Raw genomic sequence first — 25,756 nt, forward strand, 5'->3', positions numbered from 1 at the left:
ATGGACCGATTCTTGATAGATGTTTCAGAGAGATGTTTATTTCTCCAACCGCATGGCTGGAGCTCTGCTGAGGAACTGCTCAATTGCGGGACCCGAGGGTCCTTGCCCGCACAGGGGAACACAAAATAACCAATGGGGAACGAGGCTGACCAGGGGCAGGGAAACCCTGTGTCTGTCCCCCAGGGCCCCTCTCCCAGGACCACATGGCAGGGGGGGAGACCCCAACATGTTTATATGCAATTTTTTTTGTGAATTAGATCTTTGAACATAGCTGAGTTTTGCAGTAATCTATACAGACGGATATTTATTTAGAATGTACCAAATACACTATAACTGCTGAGTGTGCTCTAAGTGCATTTCTGTCACAGATTAAGAACTTCATAAGAGAGAAGTAACAATATGTTAACTGATATAAACCAGTGTGATTTAACAAAGTTTGATTGTAAATAGGACAGTAGTTTAACAAGATTTCGTGGTAAGGTACAGTTGATAGGGTCAGACAAAACTATCACAGGCACCCTCCCGCTGAGTTTTGAAGTTCAGAAAGGATCCCCTTGCTTTCTAAACCCCTTCTCAGAAGGGAGTTTAGGTGCAGCTGAATCCAGCTTAGTCCCAGACTTGGTCAACAGTTTATGTCTAAAGGATTATATGTGCGCATTCAACCCTTTATATCACCTAGCTGAGATTTCAAAGTTTCAACATGCTTCTTCCCAAGTCACTTACTGAGTTATCAGATGCAATAAGAGTTCTCTTTGAGAAGTTACTTGAGAAGTAACCTTGTGTCTACTCCAGGTGAGATCCTGGCATGCAGCCCACTTCTGTGCAGTAGACCTCAACGGGTCCCACAATTTAAGAAGTAAGGTAATTGACTCATAGCTGGATCTGTATGTCAACTGCAAATGTTTCTTCCAAAGTTGGCTTGACTCAGACCTTGATTAGGTGGATGCGTTGCTCTAAACTTTGGCTATTGTATTGCTATCTGTCTCCCCAAAAACCAGCTTGAGTTGGAGAGAGCTCTCATGACCAGACACACCATTACAACCAGTACTGGTGGTTACCACCTGAGCAGATTATGGGATATAATATAGGATATATACAGATATATATGGGAATGGGAAGGAGAAGCACACCATTACAATATCCTTTGCAAATCTTGAAGGCCACATCTCAGTGCCTTATTATTGTCTGAGCTGAGTGAGAAACTTGACTACCATGTGGATTCAATGCCTTCCCAGCCTGCACAGTGTGAGTGTCACCTTGTCCCATCCTGAAGGAATCCCATTATGTCAAAGAGTGGGATGGGAGACTTGGATGTGTAAAGAATAAAGGCGTAGGGTCTATTTGTCAGACCTTCTTTATTTGAGACATAAAAGTACTCTCTGATGGGGGACAGAGACCGTTAGTCATAATATGCAATTTTATTGAAACCACTCAAAGGGCATCGGACAAATGAAATAAAGAAGCAAATACAACAATTAGCAACAGATTTACAGAAGTTATGTAAATGCACATAAATGCCACAAGAAACAAAATCTTCAATAAGCACGGAAAACTTTAAAGTGTTGGAAACATTTTCCTGGAAAGATGACAAACGGATGTTTCAGGCCTGGGTGTTGGTGGGCATGCCACACTTTTGTAGATCACGTGATTTAGCAGGGATTTTCTCATGGTCCTACATTTGTCCTACTTGGCAACACAGTGCTTACTCTCCACTTTGTCACCAACTGCACCTGTCAGGGCATCTTGGAAGTAGGTCTTCGAAGAATCTGGAATATTGATGAGAAGTGTATTGGGAGGAGGTAGATGTTTTGGACTGGTAGACGCTCACTTTGTCCCACAATGTTCCCTTGACACATGGCCCAGTCCTGCTATACCTAGATGTCTAACTTCCCTTAGAAACTGAAAAGGGACTTTGACTACACTTCCCATTCTACTTCTTCATGTTTTCCTGCATTTCAGGTGGAATCCCACTTTCCTAAGGTTTACATACTAGTCTATCAAAATTTTGTTTCATTTTTGGTTTCCTTCTGCCAGCAATCCGTCATATAAACAAAGTAAAATAGTAGTGCCACTAATTATAGTAATAGCAATGCCAGTGCCTTTAAAGTAGCAATAATAGTTATCATTGGTCATTTGTTAGCTTTATGTTACCCCAAAGACAGCAGGAAGACCACCTTTGGACAGAAAAGGTGATTGTAAAGATCTGCAAAGTTGGAAAACGAGACATAAGGCCATTATAAAAATCTAGTCCAGCATCTTTTCATCTAAGGTGGATATACTGCTCATTAACAGAATCCCTCCAGTTTATCAGTGATCAGAACCCACAATAAAATACAGGAGCAGATTAGGAATAGCATTTTATCTCCTTCCTTGCAAATTTTTAAGAACAAGTTAGATAAATATCTCTGAGAAACCAATGAAGTATAACGCATCCTGCTCTAGTACTGCAGAAATGATCTCAATGGTCTTGGGACAGAGTGTCCACATTTAACATTAGTATGAAATCTAACATCTAACATGACAATGCTACAAGATTCAAAACATTTGGAATAATCACCTATGTTGGAAATTCTAAATTTTGGCGTTTTCTATCACTAATTCTTGGTTTTCTATGGTTCCAGGAGCTCCCAGTTTCTTGCCATGAATTAAAGGAACCTCTCTAAGTCAAAATTGCTCAACTACGAATCATTCTAATGAGATTGTTCACTAATACAATCTCCACACATTTTTGATCATTTCTCCTTAGCATTCCTTCTTTCATGTACTCATCTTGTCTACAAGTATGGCACTGTCACTCCTCAGTTTTTTACAATTCTCTGCTTTCTGTAGCTTTCCTTATAAAGAAGTCTTCCTATTTAACAGGTCTATGCAACTTTTTAGAGTTATCCTGTTTCAGTTGTGCTTACCAAGGATAAAAGAAAATCTAATTGATCTAACATTTGAGTTTACTCTGTTCATTAAAAAAAACTTGCATGTTTGAAAACAATGTCAAAGATGGGGAATTGAGTAATCATTTCAAACAATGCAGTATGGATGAGGGCTGTTTGCCAGCCCCACTTCTATTAACTGTCCCCATGGACCTTAATGGGAAGTGAATTATATACACTACTCCATTGTGGCAAATAAAGTAAAATTTCACATCAGAAACAAACAGAAAAGGCTTCAGGAAGAACATACAGATGTCTGAGAGAGATATTTTATAATCATGTCTTCCCTAGCAGGTCTAATCCAGTCCAGCACAAGGAGGCTTTTCAATTGCCCATTATCTCCCTAGCTGAAACTGATGCTTCAAAAGCAGACCTACTCATGTTCTATCAAGTACATTTTTCCCTACTTACCTGAATTCTCAGAGTCAGGCATTACTGTCAGGCAGTAAGGAAATAAAATTTTGATAGCTGTCTTTTCCCCTTTCTACCAGCAGTGCTGAGCAAAAAGCTCCATCTTTTTTTTGCAGGAAAGCATCAGCTTCCTCTGTGGTTTGAGTCACAAACAGTTCTGACCCATATGCCATAGCTCTGGTCCAAAAGCTGTAAATTTTTGCTGCTGGGATGCTGTTGCTCTTTGGAAAGTTGTGTAACTGTTATCTTCCAAAATTGTACCTGGAAATAAAAGCAATATTTACTGAGAACCTTTCACAGGCACCATAGCCTGTCTGAGGAATCCTAGCATAATACAAAAGGATAATCTTTTCAGTGTTTTTGATGGAATGCAGTGGAACAAGATGAAAATTCATGACAATATTGCATCACTATTGCCAGTAGCTATTAGCAAATAAGTCTCTGAGTTAATCAAACATAAAGTTAACTTCAGGCTAAGGACAAGGAGGAAAAAAAAAGAAATTTTCTTTACAATGTTTGTAAAATTAAAATTCAGTGTCAATTTAGTTTTGCAAGTAGCAAAAGCAGGGGTTAGAAAATTACAAAGTTTTACAAAGGGATCAAGTTGCCCGTTGCCCTTGTCTGGTTTTGGGGTTTTTCGTAGTGTGAAGCCTAAGTATTTTGTCTACACACATTAATGGAATTTCTCAGAATTTACAGAATGCAGCAAGGACATTTCTTTCATGACAATGGAATATTAAATTTAACTTCCAGGTCACTCTTAGTTTACTGAAATCTAGGCACTTAGTATGTCATAGTTTCACAGATGGGAGAAGAAGTAGTGTCAGATAAGGCTTCAGACTCAGTGATCTGGGGGTCCTAAGTATATCTGAATTGCCCATTACTCATAATTAGCATTTTTGGTTCTTTGGTGTTTTATCTATTTAGCACGTATCAGTGAAGACTGTCTGGTCTGATAGATGCTTTTTCTTATTAATATTTTCTAAGTAGAAAATGCAAAACCTGTCCATGGAAGTCAAGTTTCCTGTGTATGGCCGGGTGACCTGCTGTATATGGAGATCTACAGATGAAACTGTTCTCAGTTCATGCCTCTGCTACCACATACATCAGTGGATGTGGAAACAGCAAGATAAACACAATAAAAAGCAAACCCCAAATATAAGCAAGGGTGTAAGCCTTGGCCCTTCACAGTATTGAGGCTTTGGGAAACTGAGAGCAGAAGACATAAAAGTGTCTTCTGACACACTATTCCCCACATTTTGATCATTACTCTGTTTGGAGGAGACAGTTCTTGACTGTCAGTCTTATCTACATACCAAAGTGAGACTGGAAGGAGCGTTCAGTGAGATAACCTTTGTTTACACTGAGCCTTACAGACAAAAAGTAACTCAACTAGCAGCAGCACTGAAGGAGTTAGGTTTCATAAACATTTGTCTCTAGTGGATACAAGGGAGAGAGAAAAGAAATCCTGCAAATTTTCTGAGGTCTAATATTTGGTGTGCTGCTATTACCATGCCTTCCTTTTCATCACACCTTTTTCTCAGGAGATATACCAGTCATTTGATATTTCAAACCTCTTCAACCTTCTGGCATATTTGTTTGAGACTGATAAACAGGATAAAAAGTTACCAGGAAGGGTAAGGGCTATAGGGTACCTCTACCATGGCTGTTTCCACAAACACATGAAGGACATGATCTCACAATTATCACACTATTAGGAAATCAGGATAAAAATGCCACACTATTCCACAGAAATGGTAAGCTCTGCCCAGGACACAGCTGTCATTGGGATGAGAAGGGAGCAGAACAAAGAAGACATGGTGGGAAGACAGCATGAAACTTCCCCTGGCCTTGTTTACACCAACACAATGTGCCCTCCAGTTACACCGGCATAACAGATGTTCCCTAAAATAAATGGATTTCAGGAAAGGGATGGAGATTTTTAATAGGAGCAATGCATTTGGGAGCTAGGCATGACTGTGGGACTGTGTCAGATTCTGTTTCTGGCTCCATGCCTGAGGCAAACCCTGGTACTTCTCACTCAGTTTGTGGCTGTGACACCCATCCAGCTGGTGTGAGAGATCTTCCAGTGCACGACAGAGCAGAACAGCTGATTCTGGTCAAGTGCTGTAGAGATTTTTGTCTCTGGCTCACTGGAACAGGGACATCACATTCCTGCCATACATCTTCTGAGGGTGAACTGTTGCTATGCCTCTGTGACAGGGGAAACAAACCACCATCACTCCTCTGCTCAGTCTACTGATAACCTTGTGTGGCAGCAAGTCAAGAAAAGAGAAACTACAACCAGCAGTAGACTTGCCTTGCCTTTCTCTGAAAGTGAGAAGAAACTGAGCAGGGAGGGACTGCACATTTTTCCTAGGGCACAGATGAGCTTCCTAGAAGGTGCCTGAGTTTGGTACAGAGCAGATTACAAAAGAAACCTGGAGAACATCCTCTCCTAGTGATGGCAGTTTGCACAAAGCTGAATAATATCTCAGAGAAGCAAAGTTTGTTCACAAAGAAAATATCTGCTTTTGCAGGGAAGTCACAGACAACTAAACTCAATGGAAGAGACAGAATTAATCTGCTGCAAGTTAAACCAAAGCCCAGAGCCATTTGAAGTATGAAAGGGTTGAATTGACATCAGGGGCTTATCGATAAACGAGTAGTTGCTTAATAACAGAGGCAAGAAAAAAAAAACACCAGAAAGAGCCAGGAAATTTTTCTAGGAGTGTCTGCTATTTTTCTCCCCCATCACAGGTAAAATTACCTATTTGTAAATATTTATTTGATGAGTGGCACTTAATTAATTTGATTAAAACCATTCCTAATGTGCACCTGACTGGAAACTCGGTCAAAATTATAGCTCTTGTAAAAGTTGAAGAATCTGTTGTGAAGAACAACCCTTGAAATTTGGTGACACTTTTCAAATACTTAGATAGCTATGTAGCTGACACTGAAACCTCCTTTTAGTGTTGAAAAAAAACCCTGGTAATAACTTTGATCAAAAATAAAGGATGAAATAGACTTTTTACTTGAAACCAAACTAAGGTTCACGTGAGCTGTCTTTTTATTTGGGTCCCAAACCCTAGCAGTTTATGGCAATGAAGAAATTTTTGGCTATACACACTTATGCATCTTAGAGGTATAACATATGAGTTGTTGCTCTATTTTCTTCCTGCTCCCTGGCAGGATCTGCCATACTTCCATAGTATGCTCTAGCAATTCAGGTATCATGACTATCCTTCCAGCCACAAAGGTATTGCTACTCTGCTTGGAAGAAACTATGAGCAATGAATGACGTTTTGCTCAGAGTACAAAGCTCTACATGACAAAAAGGCAGCCTGTGGTGATGATGAGTTAATAACACTTGATGAAGACAGAAGTAATGGAACCAACATGTAATAATGACCCAAAGCTGCATAGCAAGCCCCACTACATCTGGCTTTTGTCTGCTTGAAGAGAGCACATCCTTGGGCTCCTGATGTACTTTTTATGAAGTTAAATTCTTGGTTTCAGCTTCTAAGATCCTTCATTAGCCATTATGTTCTCATGCCTCTGATTTCCTTCCCCTTTCCACTGTGTTGTATCAGCACTCATAGCCTCACATCCCTTTAATTACATTCCCTCACGATCACCTTATTGGTGTTATACTTTTTTGAAATTATTTTGTCCTTTCCTTCCTACAGACATATCAACACCAAAACATACTTAAACCATCATGGCAGATGCACACACACACACACTAACGTCACAACTTGTCTCTCCATGCTTCTTTTTGCTTTTTTTTCTGTATTTTCTTGGTGTCTGATCTTTCTACTGCTCTGCAGATGGATGTCTGGGTTTTAGTAAATATAAAGGGTGCAGAAAGACCACAGCTCTTGCTATAAAAATTTTGGAAATTTATTGGAAAAAAAATGGGCTGAGGCCTCAGAGGAACAATGGAGCTACCCTTTCCCTGTACCACTGCAGCACTCCAATCACTGAATATCTAACTACTAAGTGCCCCAGTTAGGAGTCTTCCTTCAGTCCTCCTAAAATCACCAGAGACACAAAAATACCTTTGCAAGCAGTGTTTCAGGACACATCCTGCTTTGAATTCCTCTTAATGAATCCATTTCTTTCCATCTGCTCTATATGTGGGGGACAGGTTGGGGAGTTCAGCCCCCTAATGATGATCTATATGTACAATATGAGCTTCAGGTCAGTAGATGGCAATCTTCTTGTCATCCTAAAAATTCTGAGAGCTCATGGAGTTGGTTTGCTTTGAAGCCAGCAGAACTGGCTGGTCAAAAGAAGAAGGCATATTTATCCCATCAGTCACTAAGCTCCTAAGGATATTCTTCTGTTATTCTGTGTTGCAGTTCATCTAGATATAACTGGTGCCACATGTCCCCCAAAATCAGAAATACTCTGGGCACAGGAATATGCTGATTTTGAATGTTGTATAAGGTACAAATTAGATAATACAAAATTACTATTAATAATAATAGCAGGAGCAGCATACTGTTCACATTATATCCCAGGATACCAAATACTGTGGTTACAAAAAAAGGAAGATCTGTTTTCTTCTTGCTAAGAACATTTAATTGAAGATGAAGAAAAGAATTGACAGGGTATGAAAAATCTAAGTGCAATAATAATTCTTTGTGATATATTGGATGTCTTTGTGGATGTAAAAAGTGTTGTGTAAACTGAGAATTTGCTATACTATAAGGCAATGGGTCGGAAAGAAACCCATGGAACAGCATTGCTGAAATTCAGAGAAAGTAGTAAAATTTTGAATTCCATGATGCTTTGATCTAAGTTAAACCTTCTTCAATAATTGTGGATCTACATCACCTGAGCCATATGGCAGGATTCAAGAAAGTGGAAGGTAATAAAATAATAATAATGCTTTCATCATGCTTGACTGAAAGCTGGAGGTAGACTGAAATCTTTTTAATTGCCTTTTGATATTTAATTTGATTACTTGATCAAAAGATTCTGGGTTGACTCTGATAGTGCCATAACTTGGCTTTAAAAGTTCTTTGTATTGATGAGACTACTAAAAGAAAATGTCTTTTCTTTTAGTAGAAAGATAAGAGTGCATATATAAGAAGCTAGCTTTGGTACAGAGGTAGGGATGAAAATTACAGAACCAATTTATGCATGAATTTACAGTGCTTGAGCTTTATTGCTCAGTTGCAGGTGATTTGAAGAAATTTTTTTCATTGCAAAAATTAAGTTGGAAAAATGCTTCTGTCTGGGTTTTTTGTTCATTGTCATCACACCTCTCAGGCCCAGTGAAAGAATTTTGTGTTTACTGAACAGACTCCATTGGACTTTATACAAATGTAAAATCGATGTGGCTGGAAAAGCATGTTCTTTATTAGTGAGCTGAATTCACCTGCAGGAGCCATGGGATTAAAGGATCTATTTACTTTTAAGAAATAGATAAAAGGAGGTAAAAACCCAGAAGTATTTCTGTGAAGCACATCCACCTACAGCTGGTCAGTGTTTTGTGATGGCTGCTTCCTCTTTGGAAAGTTCTGCTTTCAGTTTGGTTTCCCTGGGAACAATATGTAAGAAATAGTCTCTGTTGGGCTGTCTAGAGGCTTGACTTATTCATCAAAATACCCATGTTATTCCCTTGAGACACAAATATATTCATATCCAGAGATAGCTGATATCCACTGGCCTAGCTCATAGAAAGGTTTAATTTTAGCAAAAAACCAGCTGATCATGTTGCTCCACCACTCAGATAGTTGTTTTTCTACTTGGTTTGTAATACAAAATTATAACAGAGGGGTCCCAAAATTCTGTTTTCAAGATTAACCACTTCAGGAAGTGGGTGTTTTCCTCCCAAAACCAGACAACTTTTTTAAAAAAACCCAAAAGAACCTGTTTATTTTAGCTTCTTTTGCCAAATGAAAAAAAAATCAACAGCCCCAAAAAATCGTTGTCGATAGACTAAACTTTTCTGGTCTAGCTTGAGTAAATATTTTTGATGTAAAAATAAGCAGAGAAATAATTGCCTGACCTTGAATCTTTGTTAGAATACCTATGGAGAGCGTCACTTGTAAGGACCTAGATAAAACTGTTCCATTAAAAAATACAATCATTTCTGATGCCATTTCGCTTTCAAGCAACCTTATAAGGTGTTATATACTTATATACTTATATATTACCTTTAAAACCATATAAAGTCTGACTATTCAAATTCATGGGGCTGATGTAACACCACTGATTCCCAGCCATGTTTTGCACTGGTGCACAATAGGCTCTAATCAGGTAATGCTACTAGCAAAGTGAGCTCCTGTCTTGTCCATGAACTTGCCAGAGTTCAAAGTTCTTCAAGCAGCCGTTGGAGATGATGAATGGTGAATGGTGTTCATGCTCACTAAATCTGTTACCAAACTGGAAATTCGCTTGGAACAAGAGTGTTAATTTTTGTGTGAAAGGGATGTCTGAACTGAAATGGCAAAATCTAACACTTCTAGATATTGGGCATCCTGGGGCCCCCTAAGTCCCTAGAAGTTCTGAGTGATAAATACTTCTTGCAAGACATTGAAGGAAGATTATTGCAAAACCTATTGAAGTGTAAAGACTATCACTGATTCCAACAGGCATCAGATCAAGCTCAGTGTGAATGAGTATCAGAGAAGGTCTACATACAATTTGCAGGCAGAATACAAGTTTTTCTGCCCAAGACTTGAGCCAGTTGGATGTATGACAGCCTTGAACTGGAAGCCATGTTACTGCATTTACAGTGCTGAGCCCAAGCTAAAGCCCCTGCTGAAAGACAGAAAATATCAATTCGTGCTCAGCAGACAGCTCTGTCCAAGGATGCGTAGCATGAATGCACATATGCTCAAAGCTCAAACAGAATGATTTCATGCTTGCCTGAAAAAGACCACGTAGAAAAATGTCCTGAAAGGGGAAGAGCATCTCAACTCTGACGTGAACACTCACTCACTCTTCTGGACCCAGGGAAACTGAGGAAAACAGACGGGCTCTTTCCTACCAATATTTTTCTAGTTTGTTTCTTAGATGGAAAGAAAAGAGATAGCAAGAGAGTTCTGTAGATGAAAAAAACCCCAATTAATGTAATTAAATTCCAAACCCACAAAATTATCAACTTTCACTGGCATGAGCTCTGCAAGCCCCCAAACAATACTTTAAAGTGTTTAATTTTTTCACATCAATTTTAATTAAGCTCTCATTAGGCTCTTGTGCCCCTAGAATTTGGCGAACAAAAGAAGCTGGCTTGCCCAGCGAGTTTCACAAGCTTGCACAGCTCTATTCCTAAGGAGATTTATCGCATTTTTTTCCTCCTCTTGAAAGAACCTTACATGAACCAATTCAAATGAAAACCACATGGACTAAAAAAGACTTCATCATGCCAGATACCTTTTTATATCCAAAGCAGTGAACTTGTAGTCAGTTTGTCCTTTCATGTGTTGTTTTTTCTGGCTTTGGGACCTAAGAATGATTTTTTACTACGTGCAGTAGTAAAACAACATATTATGCAATTCTATTTTTCAGGGAGAACACTATGTAATTCATAGTCTTTGCAATGCCACATTTTCTGTTCAACAAATACAAAAAGTGGCTTCTCTTTCCCTTGTGGGCAGACATCTAGAAATTTGTGTTCAGCAAATGGTATTCCAACTTATTTATTTGGTGTTTTGGAGTTTTAACTATTTCAAAAGTGACTGCATAATGTAGCAATAAGCAGCTTCCAAAATGTATTTTTATCTCTGTCATTCAAGAACCTGGCACATAAGAGGGTTGATATCTTTTATCCTTTATTCCAGTCAAAAAATTCAGGTGAAGGCACAACATACTATGACTAGCTTGCAGCCCAACAGATCTGATATATGAGGAAACTCTTTCCATAAAATGCACATGATGGATTAGCAGCTGTGTTGAAATAAGTCGTTGGCAATGTACTCACTGGGATGATTTTGAAGATTTTGCCATCTTCCAAGGAAAGCTTTCAGAATTCTCATATTTTCTGAAGCCAATCTCTGAAAGAGTTAGTTAAAAGTACACTTTTAAAATTGATGCTTTTGTTTTTTAACTTGAAACAGTCATAATTGCAGAAGACTAGCACTCTAACCCTTCTATGGATTTATGTGGTGCCTAGCATCTCTTCTGCATGCAACTTGGTAGATGTGTGTTCACATGATGGATACTTAGATATTGATTTTCCCAAACCAAAGCTCACAGCTAAAGAATAATCTTTAATGTGTAACTGGTAAAATTTTCCGAAAGAATTCACTTACCTAGAACTTAGAAATTTGTTAGAACTTTGAAATGTGCTGATAAGGAAGATATGATTAGACTAAAGTATGTCTTCTTCTCCTGCTCAGCAGTGGTGCTAAGACAAAACACAGCTGAACCTCCTCCAAGTCATGAAAATCCATTTGCAATCTTTCCAGAGAAGTTCATGGAAGAATAATCCATTTTTTGCTATACAACAATACTACATCAGGATCAGGAAACCTTTGGATTCTGGCTTGATGGAGCCTGGGAAGTGTTGCTGTACACATGGCCTTCCATTATAGTCTTCTATACATGTCTAATTTTTGTGTCATGGCCCTTCTGTTTAAAGTGTGGGTGGCTTTGAAAGGGACGATCAAGACCCTAGAAATAGCTGGTGAAAGAAAAAGTCCAGACCTTCTGCAGACTGGTCAGGATTGAGAGGTAATGAGCAGTGATGTTTGAGATGTTCACTGAAGATATGTCCATGCCTTGCCCTGGAAAGAAAAACACTACAGCAGTCCTTCCCTCTGCATCTGGATATCCCAGTTCATCTCAATTGACCTCCAGTTCATCCCAACTGAGAGAGACATCAGTGGCAAAAAAGATAATTAGATTGAAAATAGAGCAGGCTAGATTGTAAAGCATGCAAAAGGGATACCATGAGACACTGTCACCTTCAACCACCAGGTCAGCACTCCAGACACAGCTGACCTTGGCTGCAAGAAGACAATGTCTGTTGCAGTGGAGGTTTTTCCAGATTGTCTAGGGAGATATGATCTATGATTACCTTATATGTGTTTGTTGGGACCAGAATGTTCCTCCAGTATGGTTCTGGAGATCCTGATGATGTTAAAAACCATGAAAAGGACCAGTCAGTAACAGGTTAATGTGTGAGAAATAGAGTTCACAATTCCTGTAGCTTGCTGGCCATTTCCTCACAGCAGGAAGACTGCTGAAGAGGCTATGCCTTTGTCCTGTTTGTGGTCATGCCAGCCTAATGTTTCCTTAGCCCTAAATGCTTTGGAATAATACATTCTAGATTGAATCTACTGGATCTTGTAGCATTTTGTACCTTCTAAGCAGACATATCACAGCTATCAAGTTGGGCAGGGCTGTGCTCAGGCACAAGTAAGAGGGAGTGCTAAGCACACCACACCATGTGGCACAAAATGAATTTATGGCCTGCCTTGTCTCTGCTTCTTTACTTTAAATAATGCTCTTGTGAAAAATTAGAAGATAAAGAGTAAGAGGACATATAAAAAGAGATGGAAAAGATGCTCTTAACTTTGCATTTTCCTCTGGGTGGCCATAGTGCCAGAAAGTTTATGATAGAATTGAACAACCTTTCCAGAAGACAAAGGGGTGTTTTGCAGTCCCTCTATTCATGAACTCATTTTCTGCTAGCTCTTTGCACTAATCCTTCCAATTCAGATGGTATTCGTAACTTGTCTTGCATGATCTTCCTTTCTGAGGGTTCCCTCACATCTGTTCTCCTTGAGGAATATTCCTTTTGGCTTGAGTTTCCAGTTGGAGCTTTTTCGTCTTCCCCATAAGTATCAAGCCCCATAGACATCAGTGACATAAATTCCTGTGGCATTTAGTAATGGGGGAAGTGTGCTGACTATATAGTCTAAGTGAAGAGAATGACTTAAGATGTGTCACATTAAATGCTCTAAGAGAAAGCTGGTTTAATAATCTTCTATACTGTGCTTACACAAGGTACGATGGCTCCTGGCATTATATGAGACTTGAATTAATTGCTGTATTTGAAACAATCTGATAAACGCAAATGTGAAAGACATTATTACTCACCCTTCGTACTGCAAGCATCATCTGCTACACTTTAGATCAGAGTGGAAACCAACTGAGTTCGGTTGGCTTTCACTGTTCAAACACACCAGGACAAGCAGACTAGGAATCAACCAAAAAAGGAACAGAGGAATCAGTACCTCTTTACTTCCTCTCAGTGCTGTTACACTTCTTGATATTGAAAGTCCCATATTCTTGTTTTAAATCTGTATATTACATCATCTCCACTGTAATGTACGCCTGTGATTTCAGGAGTACAGGCAAGTTTGGAGGATCTTTTGAAGCAGGTTATTTACTCAGTGATATTTCCTCGGTTTTGTGTTGTAAAGATCTCCATACTCTTTCAGAAGCTTTGGGAAGTTAATCTGACCAAAAAACCAAAATGACTTCTGATTGACCTCTACACCTTCTGTCCACTATTTGTTTTGAACTCTCATAATTCATGACATGTCCTGTATTTTGCCTAGATACGTGGTACAGTTCCTTTTTCCTAAGCTGAGTGCAATTTTTTGGATCAGATTGCTGCTGTGAAGTCTCTATGTTAATTTCGCATTCACCTTCTGGAACTATTTAGCAATATTTAAGTAAAATTTACTCTGAATATTCCTTTTTGCAAGACAGGCTACAAGAATGCTTTGTGGGTGAGCCTGGATGAACACAGACCAAATAATTTAATTTGGCAAAACAGAAAGATTTTCATAGAAAGTTGGTTGCCTGCCTCTGCTTCAATATAATATATGTACTATGTTGCTGTAAGATGCTCAGTAAGCCACTTTACAAGTTTAATGCTACACTCTCAGTTAAATGCTTTTTCTTCCTAGTTTTTGTTCTTTTTTGGAACTTGTTTAATGAAAAAAAATTTTCATCCCTAAGTAATTGAAAGGGATAGTCTGTGTCTTTGTTAACTTCTTGGTTCAGCCTCAGTGGAAAAATAATGCAGATGGGAAAAGAACATTAGAGATACTATATGGCTGAGACAGTTCAGGATTTCTCCCTCCAGAACCTATTTCATATTTGCCAAGGAATTCACTGCCACCTTTCAGTATCTCTTACTATCAATCTGAGAACTGTTCCAAGACATCTCCCAGGCTGAGAATGATAGAGATGCTCTGCTCACTGGCAGAATTAAGAAATTATGTTCTTTGGCAGACACATCATCTTCCAGTATAAATCTGTGGACCAGGATAGACATGATGCCAGAGTAAAGAGGCTTTCCCACCATCTGGGAAAGCCTGTTACTCTGCCATTCTTGGTACAGCTGGATTTTAAGTTGGTCCCTATATCTTTAGGAAGCTGAAAGAAATAGAGACAAGGGCAAAGAAATCATTGCCTAGACTGAAGGGCATTTCTCAGGGTGACTGGACTCAGCAGATCACCTCACCAATGCCCCAATGAACTATGCAGACAGTTTTTATAGCTGTTGTCCAATGGCTGCACCAAGAGAGGGACTGGAGTAATTCCAGACTAGGAATTTTTGAGGGCTGCCATGTAAAGGAGATGGTAAACTTTTTCCACCAACAGATACAGAAAAACTTGCAGATAAAACAGACGGTTTTTATTTGCCCAATATGCCCTGCACAAACTGAATTAATTCTGACCATCTGACCCCTTAAGATGGCTAGAGGGAATAATTTCATTGTGCAAATTCCTTGTTAAAGCTTTGCAGTTAAATTTTGTGTGTGAAATAAAAGTACATCTGTGTTTAATTCTACAAGTTTGCCATATATTATAACCTCAGAAGAACCCCTCAAGATCATGCAAATTAAAAGCAAGTATGCAGATGATTTGCATACATGTTTTTCTGGGTTAGGCATTACATCGGAATGCATTGGCAGTGAGTGGCTGTGACTGATGTAACAGAGCATTACATTTAATGTGCTGCATTATACAGTTTTATGCACAGTAATGTAATAATTAGTTTGTCAAGATATCACGCTCAGTTCAAATTTAAATAGTGTTGCTCTCTGCTGGCTAGTCTTGTGAACTACATATTTGTTAATGTGAAAACTGCCCATTAAATTGTTCTCAGAGGCAGAATTTCGGGTGCCGTTCCAACAGCTGCTATCCAAGCAGAGTGATTTTGTGAGAATCAAGGAAGTACATGCAACAACAAATAACTTTGATCACATTCACTCTTTTCTCTGGCAGATGTTATTAAAAACAGCCTTAAAGAATTAGCTCTCATTCTACAGAATTTCTGTGAGGGTTCTCATTAACCCATCTTGTATTTTCACATTTGATCATTCTTCATGTTCTTTTTTATTCCCTCTTCCTCCTGGATTTCCCATCTCCTGAATAAATATTGTGAAGAATGATATTAAAGGATGCTTCTCTTACTCTTACAAAAAAGGTAGCATCCCAAACTGCATTTTTTTGAAGAAAAGGAACTAGTCAGCACATTAAGCATGCTCTGATTTTACCACTTGGACTGAAAATTTAGGAGGATTTTTTTCTCTGGTTTCTCTACCAAAACCTGACTGAGATCTAGAATACTCATGTGCAGTGCCTAGGTATTCATCATGTTTGCAGGTACAATCCTATATGCTGGGTGAACTGCAAAGCTTAGGAAAATATCAGGTCTTTTAGTAGCAAAGAAGGATTTTGGTTTGCCCTTGGGCATCTAAGTTAACTTTAATCACTGCTGAACTAGTCACTGACATCTTGTTTTTCTTATACACAGGTGAGGAGCCTGGAGAGAAGACAAGGTAAAGAGACCATGCAAACCATTCTGTAGCACAGAGCAAAGAGTGATTATCTTTTTCTCTGACCCTCTATCATAACCAGTGCACAACAGAACAAGTGGAAAAAATTAAAATTTGTCAAGAAGTGTGCATGTTATTCACACTGATCATAATGTTTAACCTGGTAATCTTGCAAGTTTTGCTGATTCTGCTCTTAGAATTACAAGCTCTGAGAGATATCACCTTTAAGTTATTTTCATCCCATTTAGCTAGGATATGTATCATAACTCACTTAACTGTATGTATCATTTGTTGAATGTATAAAATGAATACCATACATTTATCCTAGAAAGTTGTTAGATGATTATAGATAAGCAAAATTTTCAGCATAATTACTGAATAGTATTTACATGGGATTTTTTAAAAAATGTGAATTATATAATTTACTTCAATTCTACATTTTAAATTCAAATTTTATGATCTATGGCATAAGTCTTTCCCTGGTTTATGTTTTCAAGTACCAAGAACATTACAATCCAGATCTTTCATATCTGATCCTATTTATGACACTAGCAAAAGCTCCTTGCTGTGTTTACTTCATCACAGATGTGCATTGTAGGAATTTGAAGAGATGTTCAGATACTTCTTGGTCTATTTCTCTTTCCAAACAGACAATCCCTGCAAGTCTTCAGATTTTAATTTTGATTATACACACCAGTTGCTGCCATAAAACAAGTTAGTCTTGGCCCTGATGTTATAGGTTGTCAGGAAACATTTTATATAGAGAAACAATGAACAATGAGTATATGATATAACTTGTGGAAAAGTTGTGCTCCTGCAGTTTTCACTCAGAGATTATTTCCACTTATTATGGTCTTTGCTGCCAGTGTTTTCCAAAATGGCAAAATCAGAACTCAAGAAGAAAATATGACTGAGGGACAACTTGTACTCATACAAGCCTGAGGGTGTATTTTGGGCTGTAAAAGACTTTAGCAAAATTTCAGTACATAATATTATGTGACAAATCTCAAACCAGGACAGGGAGTGTACCACATAATTTTACTTTAGTACCAATGAAAAGTAATTTAAAGGGAATGTTGGAAGACTAAGGTTGTCCTTAGAAAAGATTGTAGGGGTGTAAGATATCCAGTTTTTTCCCCTTTACAGCAATCAAATAGTAAATAATTGTGATTGATTTTTTTTTTTTTTTTGTAAAAAAATAGCTAACTCCCCTATTCCAATTCAAGAGTGTTCCATTTGACTAAGATAGCCTACGTTGGTCATTTCACCAAGGTTCCTGACTAACACGTCAGAGACACTGGTGTACCATGGCTTTTTCTGCTCACTGGCTACTGCCTAGGGGCAGCAGTGGTTCTCTGCAGTCACCTGCCTTTCAACCTTTTATACATCTTTATACTTTTTCAAGGCAGCTAGAGACTTTTTTGTTCTTTGAGATCAATCCAATGTAAAAAACGAGAGCACAGAGGAGCAACTGCATCTTTACCACATAGAAAAACCTACATCTCCACTATAAAAAGGCAGGTTTTGTCTTTATCCAGAAAGGATTTTGCTTCTGAAAAGGTCTTGAAATCCTTCTTTTTATAACTAACTAATTTTTATCTGCATTAAAAAAAACCCCCAACCCAAACCTAACAAGAATCACAAACAAACAAACAAACAAACATAATCCCCCACCAAACACATTTAATATAAGGAACACTGCAATTTGACTGTGATATAGTTTCATATAGGCATGTTGAACTGAGTTGATGGAAAGGGAAATGAACAATAGCATTACTTTCTTAAATAGATCTACATATTACCATGAGAAAACTAGTTAACAGGAAGCTAAAAAGGAGCAGCTAGAAGGACAATTTTTTTATAGCTTGCATGGAGAAAGTTTAAAACCACCACATCAGAGGATTGCAGCTAATGAACAGTGCTAATTAAACAGAACCATTCAATGAAAACAGAACCATTCAATGAAAACCCAACCACAAAATAAAAAGGATTCAGCTTCATGAAACAGCCAGATTAAAGAAGAAAGTAGCTCTTAAAAATACATCCTCCCAAATAGGTGGAAGTCATATATAGTTGTGGGAAATAGAAAAGGGCAGGGGAAATAGAAAAGGGCATAAATGCTACCAAAGGAAGAGCAAAGAATACTAAAGATGGGGGAAAAAAATGTTGTAGAATTTTGGGAACATGTGAAGAGGCAATCTGCCAGATAATTAATTTTGTTCACAAATATCAAGGTGCAACACGATCACTTAAACAGGATGAAGGCATAGTAGGAAAGTAATCTGAAATCTTGGCATTATCTTCCATGATAGAGGAACTGTTTTAGAGAATTGCTGAGAGCAGACAAGATATCAATATGCTGCTTTGAATGCTGTGTATTTTGAATAGAATGTGTAGATCTGGTCATTCCACACATTAGAACTGGAAGTAAAGTAGGTAAAGTAGCTCTAGGAAAGGTATAGAGAAGAACAAGGATAACCAGAAATTTTAAGCAACTTCCACGTAAAGCAACAACAAAGAAAGGACTTTTCAACTTGGAAAGATCTATAAAAATATGAAGAGTGAAGTAAGAAATAGGAAAACTGTTGAGCCTTTCCCTCTATATACAAGTGTGCAGACATGGAAGTTTCAAAGCAATAAAAATAAAAGTACCTTTCACAAACTTAAATATTTACATAACACAACTCATTGGCAGATTATGTTGAGGAGACAACAATTCCATGTAGGTTCAAAAACAAGCAAACAAAATTAGCAAAGAAATAAACAGATTCACAGGGCATACACTAATTAAACATGTCAGTCTGAATCAAAACATCAATTCAGGAAGTCCATGAACTTAAAGAAGTAGGGAAAGTATAGCAGGGGAAATACAAAAACTAGAGTATATTAATAACTGAAACAGTTATTAAAAACACTTTTTATATTTCTTTATCAAATTGTCCATTTCTTTATCATTAACATCAGCAGAACTTAGTATCAACACTTCTGTTCTCCTGTATATTTGTTGTTCAATACAAACACGAGGAAAAATTTTGGTGGCTATGCAGAGTTTTTGTGGATGTTAACAAGCTTGGAATATTTGATAGTGAATTAGACACTGATGGCTTTCGTGTCCTTCAGCCCTTCCTTTCTCCTTGTCTTCCACAATGTTTTGCCAAAAAGAAATTTCTTTCTGAAAGTGAAAAATGATGCTTCATTTAATCCCAGATTTTGACTTGTTTTTTGCTTTCTTCTGTAGTTTTTGATTTAAATGTATGTTTTCTCTTAAATGTCTGTTTCCTACATAATTCAGTTTGTTTCCCAGCTCATTCAGTTTGTTTCCCTGAATAGAAGGCTTGCTTTGGAGTAGCTGAGGTAGCCTGCTACAGCCTCTTCCAGCAGGCACATGGAGCCATCTCCAATAGATTATGGTTAATATTGATAGATCTATTGCTGCCTCAGCGCTGACCTTGCACAGTGACCTGTTTTCCACTGTTAAGTTACATGTAGCTGGATCAGTTCTGCATCTGAAGAAATATGGTCTTGTGCTCATAAAATAAGAGAGATTATCTTTTAGCTCTTTGGAGTGCTCACTGCCTGACAGACTTTGCCTTGGACTCAGACTACCAAAACTTATATAATCAAAGGGAAGCAGAGAGCCCTCCACCTAGGAGGTGGAATGTGTACCTTCCCATCAACATTAAACCTTTTCCCCCTCCTCCTCCTGCCTCCTTATCATTTGCTTTGGCTGGGGTTGTACCCTGAGTTTGAAATGCTTCTTGACAGTCACCATTGCATTTTCTGGCCCAGCCTTGTAAATTCAGGAACTTATGACATTGGGCCATTTTATGCTGACAACCTGATGTAAAATGAGCTCCTCCACATGGAAGCAACCCTCAGGAGAGCAAGTTCCTTCCAACTGGCTTCATATTTTGTGTACTGAAGCAGTTTGATCGTCTCTGAGTTATACTCACATATCTTGTAATTTTTCAGTACTGCTTCTATTACTTTTGGTAATTTCAAAGTTTTGGGCCAGGTTAAATTTTCCTCTGCCAACAATCATCCTTTGAATTCTCTCTTATTAATATCATAAACCAATTTATATTATAGCGTTCCCTCTAGAACATTTCCAAATGAACAACATTCAGTTTGCCTTCTTTCTACCACACAGAGCTGCAGTTTCTTCTTGTGTCTCAAATTATTATAAAATTTATCACATTCTACAGAAACACTTAGCTTTTGTGAGTGAGCTTTTAAGATCTTTCGTAACTCTTCTAAATTATTACCACAGAAAATGGGGCTGGAATAAATCTTGTCCTGGAGCATCCTTCTGCCCCAAGACAAGAGGAGTTCTACCTGACTGAGCTGTTGTTTTTCTGAGACTGTAACAAACTGAGCAGGAGGAAGTTTTATAATGTCTTTGATTAAAAGTTTATCTTCAGATCTTGTTTACAAGAATAGGGAGATCCCAGCTTACATAAATTGCTGCCAACCCTTATTTGATTCATTGCCTGTGTTCAATATTCCTGAAAAAAATTGCTGTTATGATTATTACATCCCCCACCCACACCGATTTTGAAATGGGATCAAGCGGCTGCAGTCCAGAACCTATTTCCTCCTACAGCTGAGCTGGTGGGCAACAGCTGGGTGCTCCTTTTGCTTACCTGTAGAAACAAGTTTGTTGCTCTGAATCCCGACTGATTCTTGGTGTTTACTGCAGAATCCCAATTCTCGTGCCTTTCAGACACCTGAGCCTGGTGCTTCAGAATGTCTTTCTCTTGGCAACTCTTCTGTCTTGTTTCAGGAAGGTAAAGTTCTCTTTAGTCATAAAGGGGACAGATGCAGCTGAGACAGAAGCTCTGGAGCCCCAGTGGGTCTAACACCTAACTATTTTGCCCAAGTTGGGTGCCTATAACAGTTTCAAAAAACAGCATTAAGGCTCTTAGTACTTCTAGTCTCTGTGCTATTGCAAGCAGACTGTGTATTTGGCTGGATAATTTTTGTATCTCATTTGGCCTTGTCTTTTTCAGCCTCTTAGTTACTCAGAGAGACTTTACCAAGGTTTTTGTATCTGGTCTTACAGATGTAACACAGAGCTCAAGGGAGATGACATATTTTGGATCTGGTTTAGTCTTGGGTTCTCAGGGAAACGTTTACTTTTATGATTTTACTTTGTAACTCAATACCATTTTTATATTCAGATCTGAACTCTGCAAATGTTAAGGAGCAAAGCTTTCTGACTTACCCAAGAGGTGCAGCATAATTTTATGAACATTGAAGGTAAAGTTGTGAAAATAATTAAGTGACAAAGTCCATCCTAACCTGGATTCTCTCTGCTGATTAAATCACTAGAGAAAGCCCATCTCTTTCACTCTGTAAGTACCTTCCAGCCATCTGAATAAAATTTCTAGCATGTTATGCAGACTGCAGGAGTGAGGAGGGCAGATATACTGCAAAATCGCTGTGGTCTGGATGGATGAGCCTTTGCCTTCTTAACAGTGCTCACAAAGATCTTCTGTACTGTACCACTTTCTACTGCTGCACATAGAGTGTACATGCTAGATTCAGCACGAATTAAATAGAATGTCCAGCTTATGATCTAGCTGCCTTAGAGTTGTCCACCTTATGCACCACTTGTAGGTCTCATTTTTAATATATGTTATTGTTGAAAAAAACAGTCCATAAAAAAAGTGATGTTGGTTTTGTATGATATCTTCATCAATGATCTGAGGAAGGATATACCCAGGGAAATTTGCATGTTCGCACCTGACATTAAACTTTTTTTTCAGATCATCAGATCTGAAAAAATAGGATAGGTTCTACCTGCCTGGTAGTGAAGAAGACCAGAAAGATATCACCAAACTGAGAGAATGGGCAGGTAGGAGTTGGTGGTTTTCAACTCATCAGTGTTGAAAACATCGGGTTAGCCATCAAAGGAACAGCAGTCTAGCCCACATTCACATTATGCTGATCTTTGAACAGGCACATGCAACCCTTGCCCCCTCCGGCTGCTATATCAGCCTTGCTGATCTGAGGGATGGAAGGACAGTCTCCTGGCCCTATATCACTTATGGAGCAGCTCTCAGGGCTTACCCTCACAGTCAGTCTTCTAGTGGAACCCCATCTAGGCTTTCTTCCTGGGATGCAGTAGTACAAGAGATTGAAGTCCAGCCCACACAAAGACTTGATGTATCTTCTCCTCGTATATCCTGCCATGTTCACACTGCGCAGTTTTACCATTATCCTTTATTGCTGTAGGAGAATGGACAGGTGTTGCACATACTGGGTTGATTCATTTTCCCTTACAAATATTATTGTAGAGCCCTAAACCCAGTCAAGTGTCCATGCAGTGTACAACATAGCACAAAACTACACCAAAAAAGACTGAATTTTAGACTACTTACAGAATTATAAAATGTCAGACAAAAAAATAAGAAATGCTGTATGACAAGAAAGAGACATACTAAACACACATTTCCCTCTTTTGACAGACAGACAGACAACAGGAAAATCATCAGAGACTGTTGACAGTTCCTGTTGTTCATAATAATGACAGTGATCTTATTTTATTCTATTGCCTTGTCCCTCTGGTTCTAATAGATCTTCTTTGAGTATAAATTCAAATGACTTGCCAGATGATGTTAGTAGATTGCCTGATGTTGTTAGCAAGTTATTTTTTTACCTTGTAAATAATGTACTTTCTTTTTCCATGCCCCCTGTATGAGATCAACTCATAGTGCAATTTTCTTAACTTTTTCCTTGGGTGGCTGATAGCAATCAGGCACTTTGAACAATCTATGTAGGTCATTGCGAAGCTAATTAATCCTGCTTTTCAGGCTGAAAATTATTTTCAAGGAAATATGTTCTAAAACAGCTGTCCCAATGATTTTAATAGGTTCTAATAATATGCACATTTAGTGCCTTACCAGTATTTCTAAAAAATAAAATTGATTGCGATTCATTGACAAGATTGAAACAGAAAGCTGAGGGTTACAATTCTGGCTATCTATTTCCTAAGCAAAGGAAGGAAAATTGCAAAGCTAATCAGTTTCTGAATGATCAGTATAAAAGAAAACCAGTAATACAAGGGAGCAAAGGATAATAACTGGATTGGTATTTTCTTCCAAGAGGGAAGCATTTGAACCTTAGAATCTTAAGGAGCAATTATGTCAATGCAGTACCTTTGCCAGGCCCAACATGGGAATTTCTTCATCTATCAAATGCTTTTCTTGGTGTATCTGACTAAATTTTAAAGGTCTGTGGATTCAGAAAGCTATAGAGCTTGTGCTGGGTTTTTGGTTTTATGCCGGTACTGGATCATCGTTTTTAAATTTCGTTTTTCAGTGAAGATCCTTTTCTTTCCTCAAAGTATTGGGCAAGGTGGTAAACGAGAAATTAATCTGTACACTTCCTCACATGGTTGCTGCAAAAACTCTCTCCCTCTATCTGCTGACAATGGCAGCCTTGCCAAACTTCAGTTTACCCAGTGTTGGTTGCAGTTGCTTGTTAATATAAGACAGTCAATAGCCAAATTGCATGTACACAACAGCAGCAAGCAGCTTACCTGATACAATTCACTTGGCTTACTTCTTAGCAGATACATCAGGGAGAGCAATCGAAGCATTAAACGTGGCCTTCAACACAATAATAGATTGGACAGCCATCCTAGGAACCAAGACATTGTTCAGTCTGCATCCAACACAGTACCTCAAATAGTTCTTGGAGGCTGTGTTTCTCAAATTGTGCTTTATGCATCAATGGCAGTGTTTAATACATTGGTCTGTGAAATTTGAAAGAAGCCACACATATTCCCTGTACTTCCAAGAAAACAGACTTTCATTCTGTAATAAATCAACGTTCAAACTTTAGCCTAATTTTAAGTTGCTTGTAAATGAAGACAATTGTGAGGACACTGTAGAGATGGTCTATGTTTTTCTTTTCCTGAAAACATCCTTAAAGTCATTCAATTAAACGAAGTTAAGAAACACTGGCTTGCAAAGTGGATCTTTAGAATCAAGCTGTCAGCAGGAATTACACCTGGAAATAAAAGTTGTATGTTTCTAGGTCAGACTGTCTGCGGTGTTGTATTCACAGATGAAAAATGAGTGTAAAGAGATTTTATATAAAGAATGAAACATATCTTTCCTGTCTTCTGACAGTGGCTCCCCCCAAAATGTTTGTTGGGGTTATGTTCCAAGCTCATAGGTAAATACAGTTCTGAATCCATTCCTTCCTTCTGTCTTCACAATACCGGCAAAGGGAGAGGAAGGGAAGAAAAATTCAGGGGTATTTCAAGTATCTGGCATCACTAAACAACTTGAGATTTGATCACATTTTCCTTGAACTTTAATTTTCACAATCTGAACTGATAAAAGTTTGATTTCACTAGATAATTTTAGGAGGTAAATGAATCTTCTTCTCGAAGTGTTTCATATCTGAACAGATGTCCCAATCTTGATTGAAAAAACAACACTGGGGGCTGTATAATCAGACAGTCTGGACTCTGGCCCTTGCTCCCCCATCTCCAATTCTGAGCCCTCAATCCTCCTTCTCCAGAGTGCATTCCTGATGGACACATTTGTATTGTAGTTCTCTTTCAGGTGCTGTGAGTGCTGGTCCCCCTCCACACTCAGCCCTGATGACTGGTGCTTCTGATGAAGATGAAACCACATAAAGGGGCTTCTGTATGTTCACAGCTCTCCTCAGGCTAAATGTCTGCATGCCTGCCTACATTCCTAAAACCCTCAGAAACGTGAATCCAGTTTTCATGGTGTCATCCAACCTGTGCTTACAATTAAAGTCCTAAGCCCATGAGACAGACAGGATTTGAGACAGCTGCAGATGTTTCACCTTTTCTAGACAGGTTTATCCTGTCTGCCAGGTCACAAACTGGCATTGCACCTCTGCCATTTGCTCACTGTTTTGGGTGCTTCAGAGCCCCAGATTTGAAGGGATGCATCATTGTGTTTCTTCTTACACTTGTGTCAGGTGAAATAAGTGGTCTGAACATTTGATCCACAATTTATGAGACTTCATTAAATGCAAGAAGTGTTAATCAAGGAGGGGGAAAAGCTCTAATAAGCATTTCAGCATTGCTAATTTGCACAGATGGTTGAATTGGAGGGAATATGCAGAAAGAAAAGATAGATCCTGAACATACTTTGAAACCAATTTTTCACCCAAATAGAAATAATTTTGTGAAGCAGCCAAATACAAAAGTTTGCTGAGGCAGCAACACAGAGGCCAGGTTTAGGCAGTAAACAATTGGGTGCCATTGTGATGGCAACACACTATTAAGAAAGATAATGAAAGAGTTTTAAAGAAACAAACATAAAAAGCAGTTTTGTAACTCATATCTCTACCTTCTTCACTGAGCATAACCTTGGATTCAGTTTCTAGTGCACTATGTTTCAAACAGATGCTAGTGGTGAGCATACCATACTCTCATAAGCAGGACAAAGAGAACATAAATCACTTACCACCCTAAAGTATGTATGGTCCCTGAAAAACTACAGGCTGTTTGAAGGGTTACAATTATGTCTATTGAAATAAGTGATATCCAGGCATGGGAAGGCTCCTAACTCTATTATAAATAGATCAGTCTTGTTTTCTTCCTCTATTATATGACTGGTGAAAGGAATATGATAAGGTACACATCTGTAAAACTACTGCAAAAAC

General features: G+C 38.4%; 2 long non-coding RNA genes across 3 annotated transcripts in view; one reads left to right on the plus strand and one right to left on the minus strand.

The window, feature by feature from the left end:
• The window catches only part of LOC125328037, a 270,003-nt gene that overhangs the window by 222,576 nt on the left and 21,671 nt on the right, over positions 1-25,756 (plus strand). Inside the window, exon 11 of the long non-coding RNA XR_007204508.1 lies at positions 16,078-16,102. This is a non-coding gene — a long non-coding RNA (uncharacterized LOC125328037). The remainder of the gene's footprint in view (positions 1-16,077; positions 16,103-25,756) is intronic.
• Positions 1,400-22,264, minus strand: LOC125328038. 2 transcript variants are annotated; one of them, XR_007204510.1, is made up of 4 exons: positions 22,172-22,264; positions 20,743-20,987; positions 3,339-3,599; positions 1,400-1,766 (listed from the first exon to the last, which is right to left on the minus strand). It is a non-coding gene; the product is annotated as an uncharacterized LOC125328038 (long non-coding RNA). The 2 variants fall into 2 exon arrangements; XR_007204509.1 differs by lacking the exon at positions 22,172-22,264 and having other exon boundaries at positions 20,743-21,124.

This window comes from Corvus hawaiiensis, chromosome 6, assembly GCF_020740725.1.
Source record: "Corvus hawaiiensis isolate bCorHaw1 chromosome 6, bCorHaw1.pri.cur, whole genome shotgun sequence".
NCBI lineage: Eukaryota > Metazoa > Chordata > Aves > Passeriformes > Corvidae > Corvus > Corvus hawaiiensis.